The following is an 18832-nucleotide window of genomic DNA, read 5'->3' as shown; positions in this document are numbered from 1 at the left end:
CGTCTCTTGCTCCCTGGGAGGGGACCCCACCCTATCCACTCTACCCACGACACCCCCTTACCCCATCTTTTCCTTTTCTGCCATTTCCTTCCCCAATCTTCTCTTTCCCCTTCTCCCTCCTTTCAGTTCTACTATTTCCCTTCTTAACTCAAAAAAGGGAAAAGAAAATGGTATGTTCCGACCCCATTTGACTACTGCACAATACTCTTCCCCTATCTATGGATATCTAAACTCTTCGAGGGTAGGTGGGCTAGTATCAATAATATTTTAAGAGGTAGAGGATCCCAACGAGATGGAGCTTTAATCTCATCTTGATATCACCGCAAAGCTGTACACGTGCTATTCTCCTCTGACTTCTTACCATTGGCTCTGATATCCATGCAATATGATCGTTTGTTTGTAACTATTTGTATCACACATTCTGTGAAGTTGCCTTTGCATTGTATGTCGCATACTACTAAATAAAAAAAAAAAAAAAAAAGAAGCCTATGGCACCTGGTATTCCCAGGCGGTCTCCCATCCAGGTACTAACCAGGCCTGACACTGTTTAGCATCCGAGATCAAACGAGATTGGGCGCTTTCAGGGTGATGGGGCCATAGGTGATCTCTTTGGGCACTCTCAACCCTCCTGACAAACGCCAAGATGGTCACCTTGGGAAACAAGTGAAAAACAAACAGGTCAAGGCCAACAACATAAAAAGAAGCCTACAGCACCTAGTATTCCCAGGTGGTCTCCAATCCAGGTACTAGCAAGGCCCAACCCTGTTTAGCTTCTGAGATCAGAGGAGATCGGGCGCTTTCAGGGTTATGTGCCCATAGGCAATCTCTTTGGGCATTCTCAACCCTCTTGACAAATGCCAAGATAGTCACCTTGAGATACAAGCGAAAAAAAACAGGTCAATGTCAACAACATAAAAAGAAGAATACGGCACCTAGTATTCCAACGCCATCTCCCATCCAGGTACTAACTAGGCCCAACCCTTCTTAGCCTCAGAGAAGAGAAGAGATAGGGCTTTTTCAGGGTGATGCTGCTGTAAGCGATCTCTTTGGGCACTCTCAACCCTCTTGACAAATGCCAAGATGGTCACCTTGGGAAACAAGCAAAAAAAAAAAAACAAATCAACGCCAACAACATAAAAAGAAGCCTACAATAACTGGTATTCCCTGGTGGTCTCCCATCCAGGTACAAACCAGGCCCGACTCTTCTTAGCCTCCAAGATCAGATGAGATTGGGTGCTTTCAGAGTGATGTGGCCATAGGCAATCTCTTCAGGCACTCTCAACCCTCTTGACAAACACCAAGATGGTCACTTTGGGAAACAAGCGGAAAAAAAACAGGTCAACGCCAACAACATAAAAAGAAGTCTACGACACCTGGTATTCCCAGGCGGTCTCCCATCCAGGTACTAACAAGGCCCGACTCTTCTTAGCCTCCAACATCAAACGAGATCGGGTGCTTTCAGGGTGATGTGCCCATAGGCAATCTCTTCAGGCACTTTCAACCCTCTTGACAAACGCCAAGATGGTCACCTTGGGAAACAAGTGAAAAAAAAACAGGTCAAGGCCAACAATATAAAAGGAAGCCTACAGCACCTAGTATTCCCAGGTGGTCTCCAATCCAGGTACTAGCAAGGCCCAACCCTGTTTAGCTTCTGAGATCAGAGGTGATCGGGCGCTTTCAGGGTTATGTGCCCATAGGCAATCTCTTTGGGCATTCTCAACCCTCTTGAAAAAAGCCAAGATAGTCACCTTGAGATACAAGCAAAAAAAAACAGGTCAATGTCAACAACATAAAAAGAAGAATACGGCACCTGGTATTCCAACGCCATCTCCCATCCAGGTACTAACTAGGCCCAACCCTTCTTAGCCTCAGAGAAGAGAAGAGATAGGGCTCTTTCAGGGTGATGCTGCTGTAAGCGATCTCTTTGGGCACTCTCAACCCTCTTGACAAATGCCAAGATGGTCACCTTGGGAAACAAGCAAAAAAAAAAAACGAATCAACGCCAACAACATAAAAAGAAGCCTACAATAACTGGTATTCCCAGGTGGTCTCCCATCCAGGTACTAACCAGGCCCGACTCTTCTTAGCCTCCAAGATCAGACGAGATTGGGTGCTTTCAGAGTGATGTGGCCATAGGCAATCTCTTCAGGCACTCTCAACCCTCTTGACAAACACCAAGATGGTCACTTTGGGAAACAAGCGAAAAAAAACAGGTCAACGCCAACAACATAAAAAGAAGTCTACGACACCTGGTATTCCCAGGCGGTCTCCCATCCAGGTACTAACAAGGCCCGACTCTTCTTAGCCTCCAACATCAAACGAGATCGGGTGCTTTCAGGGTGATGTGCCCGTAGGCAATCTCTTCAGGCACTTTCAACCCTCTTGACAAACGGCAAGATGGTCACCTTGGGAAACAAGCAAAAAACAATAAAAATAAGTCGGAAGCTAGAGACAATACGGCCCGAGTCCTCAATTTAATCCATGCGGCGCATGTACAGGGAAGGCCCTTGCTTATGTTGTCAACGGACACGGAGAAGGCCTTTGACAGGGTCTGGGTGTTTGCTGGTGGGAGTGTGCTAAAGGACTTGACATTTCCGCATGTTTGTCCCCTCTCCCCTGTTTCCCCCCTCCCTTCCCCCCTTCCCACCCTTCCCTTCCCTCCTTTCCCTCCCCCTTTCCCCCTTCCACTCCCCCTTTCCCTGCCCCTTTTCCCCCGGGGCGTGGATGGGGGAGAGGGGGTAAGGAGAGGACAATCTGCCAAAGGGAGAAATGCATTTGTTCGGGGACTGCATGTACTTTAGGTGTATGGGACGGGGGGTGGTGGATCCCATTCTGTGATGCCTTTTCTGTTGTGACGGGCTCCCTCGTGCATGCCTACGTTTAGGGCGAGCCGAGGAGACCCCTCAGTGCTGACAGTTATATGCTCTACCTCTGTTTTGGTTATACTATTGTTTTTTGGTTATATGATGTTACTGATTGTCTTTTATTTGCATACCGGTATCAGACGTGACATTTACCACTGCCGGGACTGGGGGGACTAGGATTCGGGGGCTCCCTCTCCGACCTGTCTACCCACCAACCCAAGTAGGACAGCGCTTTAAACCCAGTGTACATCTGGTAAGCGCTATAGCATAATTGTGCTGTTTTAGTATACCCTTCCTGTACTGTTGAGTGCGGACAACCCTTAATTTCCCTCTCCCCCTGGGGTTGAGGTGCCCGGCTTCTTTTTCCCTTTACCTTTCCTTCCATTTGCCCTTCCTTTCTCCCCCTTAGTTCCCGCCATGCATTACCTACCCAAAACCTACCTTGGTTCAACTTTCTTTGCTTTTCTCTGACGTCCCCCTCCCCCTCCCCGAGGAGCGATGGCAGACTCAGTCAAGGTCACCTCTCTAAACGTTAAGGGACTGAAATCCCCTGAAAAATGGTGGATCCTCCTATGAGAACTGAAGACTTCCTGTACTGATGTGGCCTTTATACAAGAAACACATTTTAAAAATACTAGCCTCCCCTTTCTATGGTCGAGATCCTTCCCTAAGGTCTACCACTCTACTAACCCCTCCTCTAAGACCAAGGGAGTCTCCATTCTGATCTCTAGCAGGCTCCCCTGGGTTCTCCAGGATTCTCTGGTGGACCCTGGGGGCCGATATCTTTTTCTTAGGGGCCACATTGGAGAGCGCCTTTTTACATTTGTCACTGTGTACGCTCCCAATGATTACCAAGACACGTTCCTCAGAACTACCCTGCACAGATTATGTGACTTTCGGGAGGGCCAGTTGATATTAGGTGGGGACTTTAATGTCCCCTTTCGCCATTGGTTGACACTTCTGCCTCTTGCTCCTCGCTCCTCATTTCCTCTAGAAAGCGGATTACTAAGTGTTTACTGAATGACCAATTAGTTGATGTCTGGCGTCTGCAACACTCTGGGGAAAGGGACTACTCTTTTTGCTCTTCCCCTCACAAATCATACTTGAGGATAGACTTCTTCTTGATTCCACATGACCAACTGCACTTGGTGAGCTCTTCCTCCATTGGCCATATTACTTGGTCCGACCACGCTCCTGTAGCCCTTACCTACACCCTCTCTAGGAACCCCTCACCTAGGTCTCTATTCTGGCACCTTAATGAGAGCCTCCTCCAGATACCGGAAGTTTTAGCAGATGTAACCAGGGAATTGGACCTTTATTTCCAAGAAAACTAAACGCAGGACTGTGACCCGGGGATAATTTGGGAGGCTCACAAGTCAGTACTCCGCAGGGTACTTATCAGGCACGGGGCGCGCATCAAACGAACACGGAAGGAACAGCTTGCTAATCTGTTTCGTGAACTTGCCTCTGTGGAAGCGAAACATAAACATGCCCCCTCACGGACCTTAAAGATTGAATTGGGGACACTCCGTACCCATATTGCTGACCTACTCCATTATAAAGCGAAAGCGGCACTCCAGTTTTGTCGTAAACTGACGTAGGAGTCAGGGGACAAATGCGGAAAAATCTTAGCCAGGTCGGTAAAGGAGTTGAAATCTGGCTCTTACATACCACAGTTGATAGATGAGAATGGCCAGAGGGCCTCTACCCCAACCCAAATAGCCGAAGTCTTTGAAAAATGTTAGGCCGCGTACACACGCGGGGACTGTCGGACAACTTTGTCCGCTGAACAGTGTTTCGGCGGACAGTCCGCCCGTGTGTGGGCTTTCAGCGGACAGTTTCAGCGAACAGTCCGCTGAACAAGGTTTTTCGGAAATTACGAAAAACTGTCCGCTGAAACTTTGTTTCAGCGAACAGTCCCCTCGTGTGTAGGCTTGTTCGTCAAACTAAGTTCCGCGCATGCTCAGAAAGGATTTACACGCCGAAAGTTATAATGCAGTGTATAGGACGTCGTATTTTTCGTCCCATCGTACGTGCCGTTCACGTCATCGCGCACGGTTTCAGCAAACTGTTCGTTCGTCGTGTGTGGCCATGTCCGTCCATGCTAATTTTGAGCGGACTGTTTGCTGAAACTGTTTGACGGACAAAGTTGGGCGAACAGTCCCCGCGTGTGTACGCGGCCTTACTCTGATCTCTACAACCTGCCCGATTCAGGGTCTGGACAGGACAATATAGACAGATATGTAACCGGTTCTGGTCTACCAACCCTCTCATCAGAATCACGGGAGTCCCTCCGGGGTAAATCTGAGTTGGCAACGAAGATCTGGGCCTGTTGGGTTGCATTTAAATATTCCTCTAGTTATGCAGCCATAATGTCTCAACCAGTGTGATGTGTTCATAATTCTTGTTCTTACTATGTCTACTGTACTTTTGCAATTGATTGTCTGAGGGTGGTCTGCCCCCCCCCCCCCATCCCCTCCTCCCCCCCCCCCTTCTTTCTTTTTTTTTCTCTCTCTTTCTGTTTATTTTCCTTTTTCTTTACTCCCCCTCTATTTCTGTCCACTATATTCCCTCTTTAATAATAGAAGAGGTGGGTGTATTGGTCTATGCCATGGTAACTGACGATATACTGTTGCTGCCCTTGAAAAAAAAAGAATCACGGGAGTACTTGGAGGACCCGATCACACTGGAAGAAGTCCAGACAGCCGTGGGACCTCCGAAGGTGGGTAAGGCTCCGGGCCCTGACGGATATACCGCACAATACTTTAAAACCTTCCTCCCTATTCTCGGCCCACGCTTGGTGAATTTATTTAATACTCTGAGCTCAAATGGGGATTTTCCTGAGGATACCCTTAGAGCCCACATCTCGTTGATACCTAAGGAGGGCAAAGACCCGGGCCTATGTGGGAGCTACAGACCCATTTCCCTCCTAAATTCGGTCCTAAAACTATTCTCTAAAATCCTCGCCACGTGATTGGCACATCACTTGCAGTCCCTTATACATATTGACCAGTTAGGTTTTATTCCCACCAGGGAAGATAGGGACAACACCATTAAGATGCTTACCCTGATCCATAAAGCAAAATCATTTGGGACCCCTTGTCTATTCATGAGTACTGATGCCGAGAAGGCTTTTGATCGGGTCAAATGGACATTAATGTTCTCGGCCCTTCGCCATATAGGTCTGAGTGAACGGATGCTGGCATGGATAAGTAAGATATACTCACGCCCTTCAGCTCAAGTCAAAGCGAATGGGGTTCTCTCATCTCCCCTTGACATCGGGAATGGGACCAGACAGGGTTGCCCCCTGTCGCCCCTATTATTCGCACTGTCATTGGAACCCTTTCTCTCCACAATTCGACAAAACTCAGACATAACGGGACTCCAAATGGGTACTATTGAGTGCAAGATATCTGCCTACGCAGATGACATGCTGTTCTCGCTGACGAATCCCAGAGTTTCCTTGCCAAATCTCCTTCGGGAATTCCAGATATACGGGATACTTCTTGAAATCAAAGGCCATGGGGGGTTACAGTCCCCCCGCAAACGTTAATAGACTTGCAGTCCAATTTTCGATTTAAATGGACCCATACAGCCCTTAAGTACTTAGGTACTTACATTCCACCGGACATCGCGCGTACGTTTATGTTGAACTTCACGGGTGGCATTCTGGTCTCCATTCCTGGTTCAGGAGATGCAATCTCATTAAAATGAACATACTCCCTAAATTTACTTATCTTTTCCAAGCTCTCCCGATCCAGATTCCAGTCCCATTTTTTTAAGCAAGCTCAATCCTTGCTCACTCAATTTAACTGGGCCCACAAAAATCCCAGACTTAAGCGGTCACAGCTGACATTGTCTAAACAACAGGGAGGGTTGGTTCTCCCTGACTTGCGACGCTACTACCTGGCCTCCCATCTGGGGCGTGTATTGGACTGGAATCAAAACAAACTTTCTAAGCTCACTCCCGAATTCCGCTAAGAAGCGACATGTGGGGGGGGGGCGTGGCCTGGACAGCAATGGAGTAGGACGCTTGTGACCTGAGCTCCGCTCCTACCGCGATCTCCTGTAGTGATCCTGGGTGCCCACTGACTATTTTACCTATGATCTTACCGGTGTAATACCCGCTACTTTCTCGTGCATACATTGGGACGATGTCTCAGACGAAGAAGCAGTCTGCAGCGGCGGCATCTCTTGAAAAGGTTCCAGCGGGACCATGAGGGCCAACATGGCGGACAGTCCACTCCGGCTGCAGAACCTGCTACCTCAGACACGGTGAAGGTGCTTGAGGCGATTTCTACCTGCCAGACCACACTGACAACTAAGCTTGAGGAGGTTAAGGTGGATGTCTCACTTATCCGACAGGACATGGCTAAACTGCGTGACAGAGTGAAGGAAACTGAAACCCAGATCAGTCAGGCCGAAGATGTCCTGTTCCCTCTGCAGCATGCCCAGGAGGATGTGCAAAGGCATCTCCAGCAGCTGGCCCAGAAACAGGACGACCTTGAGAATGGGGCCCGCAGATCTAACCTCCGCTTTATCGGCCTGCCGGAGGGCTCCGAGGGGGCTGAGCCGGCGACATTTTTGGAGTCTCTCCTGATTAAGGCCTACGGTAGGGAGGCGTTTTCTACCTAATTTATTATTGAAAGGGCCCACAGAATGCCTGCCTGCCCGCCGCCGGAGGGGGCACCTCCTCGCACGTGCATTGCTAAGCTGCTAAATTACCGGGATAGGGATGCCATCCTTCGCCTTACTCGTGAAAAAGGCAACATCCCGTTTCAGAACGGACATATCTCAGTGTTTCCCGACTTCTCCGCAAAAGTTCAAAAACGTCGTTCCCGATTTGTGGAAGTCAAGAGGCGCTTCAGGGCACATCACCTCAAGTACGCCATGTGGTACCCGGCCAGACTCCGCGTAGTGGGGGAAGATAGGGCCTACTTTTTTGAAGATCCTGAGATGGCGGTTTCCTGGTTGGACCAGAGAGACGCGTCTCGAAATCGGCCACCTCAAGACTAAAATCGTTGGAAGATTTGTGAGTACTCTATCTGCTCCCCCCTTTCTATTTGCCCGTGTGCAAGCAGATCGCTGTTGGACTGCCTATGCGTGGTTCATTATCCTCAGTCCCTGAATTGATGCTTCTGTTCCCCCTCTCTAAGATGGATGGCCGTTGCTCTTGTTGACTGAACATGTACTGCTGCCTATGGCCACGCTCTGGGGGCATCCCCCTGGTTCGTTACACAATACCCCTTCCCCCTCCCTCTTAGTTTGGGGGACCCGCTTGGCGGGCTCTATTGGGCCCTTTCCCTGGGGGGGTGGGGGGGACGCGGGTCATCTGGACTTGCTGCATGGGACTGCAGAACTTTGACTTTCTCCTGATACATGCCCTTTACTGGACTGTTATGTCCCGCTGCTGAACTGGGCATCGCACCAATGTGACGCATGGTCCGGCTCTGGCCTACAAGCCGGGTTATGACGGGAGAAGACTTGGTCTTGTCACTGGGTCCATATCTGGCAAAGTCCACCCCCGTGGCTTATTGTTATTGACATTGCTTAGTGTTCTATGGTTTGTTTTGGGAAGGGAGCTCCAGTCAAGTTGGGGTGGCTGAGAGCAGGGAGGGTGGGGATGGGTTGTAGTTATTATGTTATAGTATGTTATGTTTTATGCTTAGTTTATGGCACAAGCTTTATTTGGTTATGGAACAGACAAATGTCTCTTTTTCATGTATACTCTGATGAATATGGGAATGGATACTGCTTTGACGGGTGGTTTGGATACTATTTTCCTCCTTGTGATATTGGCTGAGACCACGCCATGGGTACCCTGAAGTTGCTGACGTGGAATGTCAGGGGGATTCGGGATAAAATTAAGAGGGCGGCAGTGTTTGGGTGTCTCAAAACTTATAGAGCGGATATCACAGTCCTGGTAGAGACGCATGTAACTGGGAGATTGCAAATAGCTTTGCATCGCCCGTGGATTGGATGGGCCTACCACGCCACCCATACGTCCTTTTCTCGCGGGGTGTCTGCATTGATATCTAAAACGGCACAGTTTTCCTTGGTTTCTTTGCAGACAGACCTGCAGGGCAGATATATATTTATACACTACTTATTGCACGGAGAACAGTACATTATTCTCGCCTATTATGTACCCCCGCCTTACGATCATAGACTAATTACAGAGGGATTATCTTTTATGGCTCAACACCCTAATGTCCCAGCAATTTGGCTGGGTGATTTTTTTTTTTTAATCGAAAAACAAACTTTATAAAAAAAAAAAAAAAGAAGGAAACAGAAGATAACATACATAGCAGGCATACATACGATACATCAAATAACGTGGGCCAATCTGGCCAAGGCAGCGTTGCATACATGAGAGCATTGGGTTAGCTGCACTGTATATGGGTCCGATACCCATCATGGGTAGATACATTATTAGAGCTAATTTGTGTCAACCGGGGGAGGGGGAGCGGGCAAAAGGAGAAATAAAAGGGGGAGGGGGACAGAATAAAAGTAGGTCCTTGAGGTGGAGGAAACACCAAAGGGGATAAGCAGAGGGGGGAGAGGGGCAAGGGATCAATATAACAGCATATCAAGTACACGTCTCCCCATCTCCCAACCACCTACCCCAGATCCGTTCATATTTAAATGGACATCCTCTATGTGTATAAACCAATTTCTTATAAGGGAGGGTATCGTTAACCTCTTTTTTCCAGCACTGGACCATGGGGGGGGAGGGCCTGCATCCAGCCACGAGCAATCACTTTTCGCGCCAGGAACAGTGTTTCATGTAGGAAGGTGCGAAGGGACTTGTCAGCTTCTAATTCTGGTAAGAGACCAAGCAGACACATCTTCGGGTCAAGGCTAGCAGGAGAGCCCATCTGGTCATGGAGAAAGCGAATCACTTGTATCCAGTATGTTTGGATAACCGGACAGGACCATATAAGGTGATAGAAGGAGCCTGGAGTGTGGTCGCATAAACGGCATCCTGGATTATACGTGGGTTTAAACCGTGCTATCTTCTGGGGGGTCAGGTATGTCCTATGTAGAATGTATAGCTGTGTGAGGCGGTCCGAGAGCCTGGGGGAGACTCTCTTCACGTCCCCCAAGACTTCGTCCCACTCCTCATCCTCAATCACACCCACATCCAGCTCCCATCTGGCCTTGGCAGCATAAGCCAATGCCCCGGTGACTGGGAGACGGATGGCGGAGTAGAGGGCAGAGATCAACTTGGTTGGCTCAGCACCTGTGACTATATCCACTATGGGAGGGACTGTCAGAGAAGGGCTGGAGCTGGCAAACTGAGTCTGTAGCGCATGTCGGAGCTGTAAATATCTGAAGAAAAGATGGTTAGGGAGTGTGAATTCTTCCTTTAGTGACTAAAAGGATTTAATCCCAGTGTTAGTCATAATTTGGTGCACATACAGGATCCCATAGCGTGTCCAGGCTGCGGGGTCCGGAACGGACAGCAATTCGGGCAAATGGGTGTTGAACCAGAGAGGCGTGTAAGAATGAACCTGTGGGGTCCCAAGTTTGTTAAGGGCCGCCCGCCATATCCTCCGGTGGTGCGTCAGCATGTCTACCTTGTGATGAGGGGGACGTCTGGACAGTGGGGCTCTAAGGACTGACTGAAGTGGGGTGTGGGCTGGGTCGTCAGGGCGTTTACAAAGTAATGTCTGGTATCTTGGTAGCTCGCTCTTGTCAAAGTGATAGAAGTGGGACAACTGGGAGGCAAGATAATAATCCTGGAAATCTGGAAGAGCAGCCCCTCCCATTGTCACTGGGTTCTTCAGAAGTCTCCAAGACAATTTGTGTCTGCTGTGGCCCCATATAAATGAATTAAGAATTGATTCAATCGTCTTGAAAAAATTTTGTGGTATATACAGGGGTGCATGCCACACCAAATACAATATCTTGGGCAGGAGTATCATTTTGACCAGATTGATGCGTCCCATAACACCCAGAGGTAGTCTGGCCCAAGTTTGAGTCTTGTTCTTGATCAGGGTGAAAAGGGGTTCAATGTTCAGGCGTATATAGTCTGTCAGCGATCTAGTGACCTGCACTCCTAAATACTTGATCACGGAAACCCTAGGGAGATTCAGAGGAAGGGACGTGGGCACAGGGGGGAAATGATCAAGCGGAAGGATCTGGGATTTAGACCAGTTGATGCTCAGACCTGAATGACTACCAATACAGTCTATGGTGTGAAGGGCTGCAAGGAGAGAGGGACCCGAGTCGGCTAAGTATAGGAGTGTATTGTCAGCATACATCCCGATCTTTTCCTCCAGATCTCCTATCCTAAGGCCACAAATTCTGGTGTCTGCGCGAACCATAATAGCTAGTGGTTCCACAGCCAACGCATACAGCATGGGAGAAAGGGGACAACCTTGTCGAGTCCCTCTCTCCAGCGGGAACTGATCAGAGAGCCAGCCGTTCACAAGCACCTTGGCCCTCGGGGATTGATACAGGAGTTGGACCCATCGAATAAAGTTGGGGCCAAGTCCGAATCCCGAGAGGCATTCCCACAAGTAGTTCCATTCCACGGAGTCGAAGGCCTTGGCAGCATCCAAGGCCACCACCACCCGCGAGCCGACTTCATCATGGGATCCCTGGATGTTCATGAGTAAGCGGCGGATATTCATGGCAGTGTTTTTCCCTGGCATAAAGCCAGTCTGGTCAGGGTGGATCAGTGAGAGGAGGACCTGATTAAGGCGGGAGGCAAGAATCTTGGCCAGTATTTTAATGTCGACCTGTAGTAGGGAGATGGGTCTATACGATTCCGGGTAGTTTGGGTCCTTCCCTGGCTTGGGAATCACTACTATTTGTGCTTCTCTCATGGAGGGGGGTAGGATTCCCGTGTCAAATATGGATTTATATAAGTCGTGTAGTTTAGGAGTCAAAATTTCAGAGTAGGTGGCATAAAATTCAAGCGGTTGACCGTCCAGCCCTGGTGCTTTAGAAGTGGCCAGAGAGGAGATAGCCTCAGAAATATCCTCCTCAGTAATAGGGGCCTCTAAAAGGTCACGTTGGGCGTCTGTCAGTTTGGGAAATGTAACTCTCGCTAGGTAGTCTCTGGTGTCCTGGGGAGTATGAGTGACCCGAGTGGCATAAAGCGCTCGATAAAATCTCGCAAATTCCTCCGCCACCCGTTGTGGGTCCGTAATACCATTCCCCTGGGCGTCAATCAGTGAGACCACGACTGGGGGATGGGAATCTAAGTGGGCGAGGTAAGCAAGTCGTTTGCCCGATCTTTCACCATGTTCAAATATCCTCTGCCTACAGAAAAAGATGCGCTGCTTGGCCTGCTCCGTGTGCAGTTGGGAGACCTGTCGCAGCTGGAGCTTAAGGTTAGTAGCCGCGGCAGGCGAGGGGTCTCCACGAAACTCCTCCTCCAGTCTTTGTAGATGATCTGTAGCCTGTTGGATAACAAGTTTTGACGACCGCTTAAGTCTGTTAATACGCGTGGTGAGCAGGGAGCGGGCGTAGAGCTTAAATGTGTCCCACACTATATCGTAGGCAGCGGAATCCCCGTTGACTGTAAAATAGTGTTGCAATTCCGTAGGGATGTCTTCTTGCTCCTGCAGAGCGGCTAGCCAAAATGGGTTCAGCCGCCAAGTAGGAGAGGGAGAGGCCTTCAGGAGCCGCATCGTAATCCAGTAGGGGGAGTGATCCGAGAGAATTCTCGGAGCAAAGCCCACATCTTCCAGTCTGGGTGTCAGAGTCTGTGAGATGAGAACAAAGTCAATTCGGGACATTGCGTTATGGCTAGCTGAAAAGCACGAGTATGCTTTAGCATGTGGATACTTGTGGCGCCACGTATCTACAAGAGCAAAGTCCGTCAATATACGATGTAGTCTGGTATGGGCAGGTGGGTCACCAGGGGAGTCCGGTGTACCCATTCGGTCCAGAGCGGGAATCAGGGTCATATTAAAGTCCCCCATCCACACTGCCGGCACCGAGGGGTAGTGTGCCATGAATGCAAGGCCCTCCTTGAGTACAGCTGAGTTATAAGGGGGGGGGGGACATAGCAGGTTATTATCAAAATAGGGGCTCCACTAATGGTGGCATGTAGGAATACATACCTGCTTGGCTGGGTGATTTTAATATGGTTTTGAATCCGGGGGTGGATAGAATGAGCTCTACTCGAGGGGATCATTTACCGGGAGATACTGGCCTAGGTCGCACGTTTCAGGAATTCTCTCTTACAGATCTGTGGCGATTTAAATATCAGGCTAAACGTGTTTACTCCTGTTTCTCTGCAACTCACTCCACCATGTCACGTATAGATTATATTGCTGTGTCCGCCCAGTTGTTACCCAGGCTAGTAGACACGGGCTATTATGCTAGATCATTGTCAGACCACGCTCCTTGCTGGGCAACTTTTTCCTTGACCCGACCTACTGGACCGAAACCATGGCGGCTTCACCCCTTCTGGTTAACCGCCTTGAGTGACAGTGAAGACTTAGGGGATGAATGGGGGTTTTTCTTTACTACTAATCAGGGGACGGCTCCGGTTGACTGTACCTGGGAGGCTTTTAAACTGCACGTACGTTCCCCTTTAACACACCGGATTAACCGGTTGAAGCGTACCTCCAAGACTTTGCTATCTAATGCCCTACGGGAGCTGGACTCGGTGACCACTGACTTCACTACTGACCCCACACCTGCTAAGGCCCAGGTATTACGACACCACACAAGGCTAGTAGATCACCTCCACATTGAACAGGCTAAGCAAAAGTTGTTTTTTGTTAAGCAACGGGTGTTTGAACAAGGAGAGAGGGCGGGAAAGTTGCTGGCCTACTTGGCGCATCGGGACTCCAAGCCACCGGTGGTGGTTTCGTTGACTGACAATGGGGGTGAGGAGGTGACTGATCCACCAACAGTGGCCACCATGTTTCGTGCTTACTATGCTGCCCTTTATGAGTCGCAGGTACATAGGCCGAGGACTGAGACGGGGGCGTACCTCCGAGATATCTCTCTTCCCCACCTGTCTGAGGCTCAGGTTGAGTCTCTTGAGGCCCCGATATCGGCAGATGAGATTAGGCTAGCGGTGGCATCCCTTGCAATGGCTAAGGCCCCTGGACTGGATGGTATTCCCCTGGATTTCTATGCCCACTACTCTGAGACACTAGTGCCAGAATTGTTGAGATTATATACACACATATTTGACTCCGGGTCCCTACCTGATACTCTAAGGCAGGCAGTTATTATAGTGATACCCAAGCCAGGAAAGGATCCCCACTCCCCCGGATTCCTATCGACCCATCTCGCTGCTCCAAGCAGATATTAAAATTTTGGCTAAAGTACTTGCCACCCGTCTCAGTGGAGTCATCCTATCACTTGTTCACCCGGATCAAACCGGATTTATGCCTGGGAAAAACACGGCCATTAATATCCGCCGGTTATAAATGAATATCCAGGCTGAACATGACAGAGTAGGCTCGAGGGTGGTGGTGTCACTGGATGCCGCTAAGGCGTTTGATTCCATTGAGTGGAATTATCTTTGGGAATGCTTGGGTAAATTTGGGTTTGGCCCCAATTTTGTTAAATGGATTACTCTCCTATACTATCGCCCAATGGCTAGAGTAGCGGTTAACGGATGGGTGTCGGACCCCTTTCAGCTGGGCCGTGGCACACGTCAGGGTTGTCTCCTATGTTATATGCTTTGGCGGCAGAACCGTTGGCTGCTGCACTTCGGGCACACCCGGCTGTAGTAGGCCTCCGACGCGGTTCTCTGGTGGAATCAGTAAGTATTTATGCGGATGATACTTTACTGTATTTAGAGGACTCGGGTCGGTCGTTGGAGGCTGCCCTGGGGGTCATAGAGGAGTTTGGTGGTCATTCCGGTCTGCGTATTAATTGGACCAAGTCGCAGGTTCTACCCATTGACTTGTTCTCCCCGGACCGGGATGCAGCTTCTCTCCCACTCTCCAGGGTATCCTCCATTCAGTATTTGGGAGTGCAGGTTACGAGGGAACCTGGGGAGTATATTCATCTTAATCTTGAACCACTGCTTCTGTATGTGCGGGAGAAGACTAAGGCATGGTCCCGTCTCCCCATTGGGGTTATGGGACGGATCAATATTACTAAAATGATCCTCCTGCCGAAACTCCTTTATGTACTTTGGCATTCCCCTGTCATGGTCCCCGTGGCGTTCTTTAAAACATTAGACGGTGTCTTAAACACTTTTATCTGGGGCCCATCTAGACATAAATTGGCATGGAACACACTTAAAAACCCGACCTCTATGGGGACTGGCTCTCCCTGATTTCCACACATACTACATAGCAGCCCAGATTTCCCATTTTTATCACCTCCATAGAGCGGATAGTCACAGATATCAGGCCTTGGTGGGCGGGAGGGCTGAATCTCTTGTTGATACTCCCCTTCAGATGATTTTTCGGGGTGGTGGGGTTAGGGATGCCCGGTCCCGGATCCTGCCACACCACCGGAGTATTTGGAAACTAGCCCTTAGATTACTGGGAGCTGACTATTACCACTCACATACACCGCTATGGCGCAACCCCCTGCTGCGTGAGTTGTCTGGCTTACCAGATGTAGACTTGTGGGCTTCTAGAGGGATACTTTTTCTGTATCAGGTGGTGACTCCTATGGGCGTAAGGGATTTTCCCTCCCTACAAGTGGAATTTAACATACCCCCTCATATGCACTTTCGCTACTTGCAATTGCGACACGCGCTTCGTGCGCAATTTGCTCAGGACTTCCCGAATGTACAGTCGCTGGCTTTGACAGATGTAATTATGGGAGACGAACCGGCTAAATTGATCTCGACTCTATACGGCCTACTCCGGGCCCGCTTGGTGGCGCAAACCACTGAACGGGCCAGGTTGAGATGGGAAGAGGACATAGGTCCCTTTGATGGGGAGGAATGGGAGGATGCCCTTGAGAAAGTTCAACAGGCTTCGCTTAGCCTACCTGACCGACTAACGCAGTACTATGTGATACACAGGTCCTATCTCACCCCTATCCGGATAGCTAAGTATCATCCTGACTATAACCCGAAGTGTCCCCGTTGCTCTTGTACGACTGGTACTTTCTACCATCTTCTCTGGCAATGCCCATTGGTCCAGGAGTATTGGGGGCAGATTGTCAGGTTTCTACATGACCACATGGGTTCACCCCTTCAACTTGACCCTAAGAGTTGCCTACTTAGTATATTTCCTGATACCTCTGTTGATCAATACTTGGCTACATTTTTGCACTCTACGCTGTTTACCGCACGAAAGCTTGAGGCTAAATACTAGATGCGTCCAACCATGCCTACTATGCGGGAATGGGTAATGGGCATTAATAGTAAGCTACCCTTGATTAAACTGGTGTATAGAAATCGTGGGTGTCCAGCCAAATACCACAAAATATGGGATAGGTGGGTGGAAAATCTGCATACGTGTGTGGAGTGAGCTATATTGGAGTCTATACTATCATTGTCAGGAATTTTCCTTAATGTAAGATGTATTACTGTCCGTCACCTATGAAGAGGCTAATGTTTGTACCTACTGTAATATCTTGTTATAACTAAGTTGTTCAATAAACTTGTGCTGTTAAAAAAAAAAAAAGAAGCGCCATGTGGTGCTATAAGTATTTACCCACATAATTTGTGTCACATCCCACTATAGGGGCTCAGTTGAAAGTCAGTCACCTGATCGCTACCCAAAACACACTCACGTCTTTGACTTCCCCCCTATTCCCTATACGTGGCCATCCAACCTTTGAACTGGGGACCCACTTAGAAATTCCAACCTAGACAATGCGTCTAAATTCGTCATTGATGGAAAATGGCCTTCTTTCTCAACAATAACAGATCCGACAAGGCTTTTACAACTGCCTTTTTGGAGAACGGCGCAACAACATCATTTTCTCCATTCCATCCCCAATCCTCAAACGTTCGCCCGCCCTCAGACGGAGTTTGAGACTCTATGCAGGAGCGAAGGCCCTTTGGCCCACATTCTCTCTCAAACAGATTACCCACACTTAACCTGTCTGTCCAACTGGGAAAAGGACCTTAATTGCTCATTTTCCCCAGCACAGAGACAACGCATTATCACTTTGGCTCTCAAAATGTCGCTGTGCACGAAGATACAGGAGACGAATTTTAAACTTCTCACCAGGTGGTATTTGACACCATCAAAGCTGCAGAATTGTTTCCCCTCTTCCTCGAACATATGCTGGAGGTGTGGAGAAGAAGAGGGCACGTTGCTGCACATTTTTTGGTCCTGCCCCAGCTTGGTGGACTTCTGGACAGAGATCCGATGCATAACACAAAAATTCACAGACTTCTCCATCCAGGAAGAGGCTGCATTCTTTCTCTTGCACCATTCACAGATTCCCATTAAGAAGTACAAAAAAATCTATTTTACAGCATGTGATAAATGCGGCGAAATCCTGCATCCCTCTCTATTGGAAAAAATGTTCCCCCCCTTTCATTACTCACTGGCTTAGGAAAATAGAGGACATTAAAAAAAATGGAGGACTTGATCCTCACATCACAAGGTAAACAAGAATTTTTTAAACAAACCTGGGACATCTGGAATACCTTTATATTCTCGCTGGAAGGATGTCGCCTGCTATCGCCTTAGTGCTCTGAGCTTTCCTTGACTGGCCCCTTGGACAGTGGCTGCCATCGTGTCTCGTCCCCTCTTCTCCTTTTCTGATCTTTCAACCCTTCTCTTTTCTGCCTTCCTCCCCTAACTCTCACCCCCTCCATCCCCTCTCTCTTTTGGAAAGAGTGGAAAATTGGGAATGACGGCCCCACACCCCCCTCTGGATGGATTATGCCGGAGGGACCTGGGGTTTGTGTGACCCTGGATCTTGGTACAGAAGGCAGACTCACAGTTGCGAATATACCTGTATCAAGTATTGTTCAGCTGCTTTTTGCTCTGTATTTCTTTGTTGCATTATGTACTCGGGGGACCGTCTTCCCCTATTTGGAGAAAAAATTATATTTGACCAAAAAAAAGAAGCGTACGACACCTGGTATTCCCAGGCGGTCTCCCATCCAGGCATTAACCAGGCCCGACCCTGCTTAGCCTCCAAGATCAGATGAGATGGAACAGATTCAGGGTGATGTGGCCGTAGCCAATATCTTCAGGCACTCTCAACTCTCTTGACAAACACCAAGATGGTCACCTTGGAAACAAGCGGAAAAAAATAGGTCAACGGCAACAACATAAAAAGAAGCCTACGGCATCTGGAAATCCCAGGCGGTCTCCCATCCAGGTACTAAACTGGTCCCAACCCTGCTTAGCCTCTGAGATCAGATGAGATTGGGCTCTTTCAGGGTGGTGTGGCCGTAGGAGATTTCTTCAGGCACTCTCAACCTTGACTAACGCCAATACGGTCACCTTGGGAAACAAACAAAAATACCAAGTCAACGCCAACAACATGAGAAGAAGTCTACAGCACCTAGTATTCCCAGGTGGTCTCCCATCCAGGTATTAACAAGGCCCGACCCTTTTTAGTCTCTGAGATCAGACAAGATCTGGTGCTTTCAGGGTTATGTGGCCATAGGCGAGCTCTTCAGGCACTCTCAACCCTCTTGACAAACACCAAGATGGTCACCTTGGTAAACAAACAAAAAAAAAAAAACAAGTCAACGCCAACAACATAAAAAGAAGCCTTCAGCACCTAGTATTCCCAGGTGGTCTCCAATCCAGGTACTAGCAAGGCCCGACCCTGTTTAGCCTCTGAGATCAGAGGAGATCGGGCGCTTTCAGGCTTATGTACCCATAGGCAATCTCTTTGGGCACTCTCAACCCTCTTGACAAATGCCAAGATAGTCACCTTGGGAAACAAGCGAAAAAAAAACAGGTCAATGTCAACAACATAAAAAGAAGACTACGGCACCTGGTATTCCATAGCCATCTCCCATCCAGGGACTAACTAGGCCCAACCCTTTTTTATCCTCAGAGATGAGAAGAGATAGGGCTCTTTCAGGGTGATGCTGCTGTAAG

The 18832-nt window shown here is 48.9% G+C and overlaps 8 pseudogenes; all 8 read right to left on the bottom strand.

Annotated features, from left to right (window-relative positions):
• Positions 1-483: 483 nt before the first annotated feature.
• Positions 484-602, bottom strand: LOC143932595 (5S ribosomal RNA; annotated as a pseudogene).
• Positions 603-702: 100 nt separating this feature from the next.
• LOC143931265 (5S ribosomal RNA) lies at positions 703-821 on the bottom strand (annotated as a pseudogene).
• A 321-nt stretch (positions 822-1142) lies between these two features.
• Positions 1143-1261, bottom strand: LOC143932342 (5S ribosomal RNA; annotated as a pseudogene).
• Positions 1262-1361: 100 nt separating this feature from the next.
• Positions 1362-1480, bottom strand: LOC143931938 (5S ribosomal RNA; annotated as a pseudogene).
• Positions 1481-1580: 100 nt separating this feature from the next.
• On the bottom strand, positions 1581-1699 carry LOC143931445 (5S ribosomal RNA; annotated as a pseudogene).
• A 320-nt stretch (positions 1700-2019) lies between these two features.
• Positions 2020-2138, bottom strand: LOC143931765 (5S ribosomal RNA; annotated as a pseudogene).
• A 99-nt stretch (positions 2139-2237) lies between these two features.
• LOC143931763 (5S ribosomal RNA) lies at positions 2238-2356 on the bottom strand (annotated as a pseudogene).
• Positions 2357-18057: 15701 nt separating this feature from the next.
• Positions 18058-18177, bottom strand: LOC143931522 (5S ribosomal RNA; annotated as a pseudogene).
• Between the last annotated feature and the right edge of the window lie 655 nt (positions 18178-18832).

This window comes from Lithobates pipiens, unplaced genomic scaffold (assembly GCF_037356315.1).
Source record: "Lithobates pipiens isolate NorthernLeopardFrog02 unplaced genomic scaffold, aLitPip1_a1.2 Scaffold_25, whole genome shotgun sequence".
NCBI lineage: Eukaryota > Metazoa > Chordata > Amphibia > Anura > Ranidae > Lithobates > Lithobates pipiens.
Note: the sequence above shows the minus strand (reverse complement) of the source record. Positions and strands in the feature narration are given on the sequence as shown.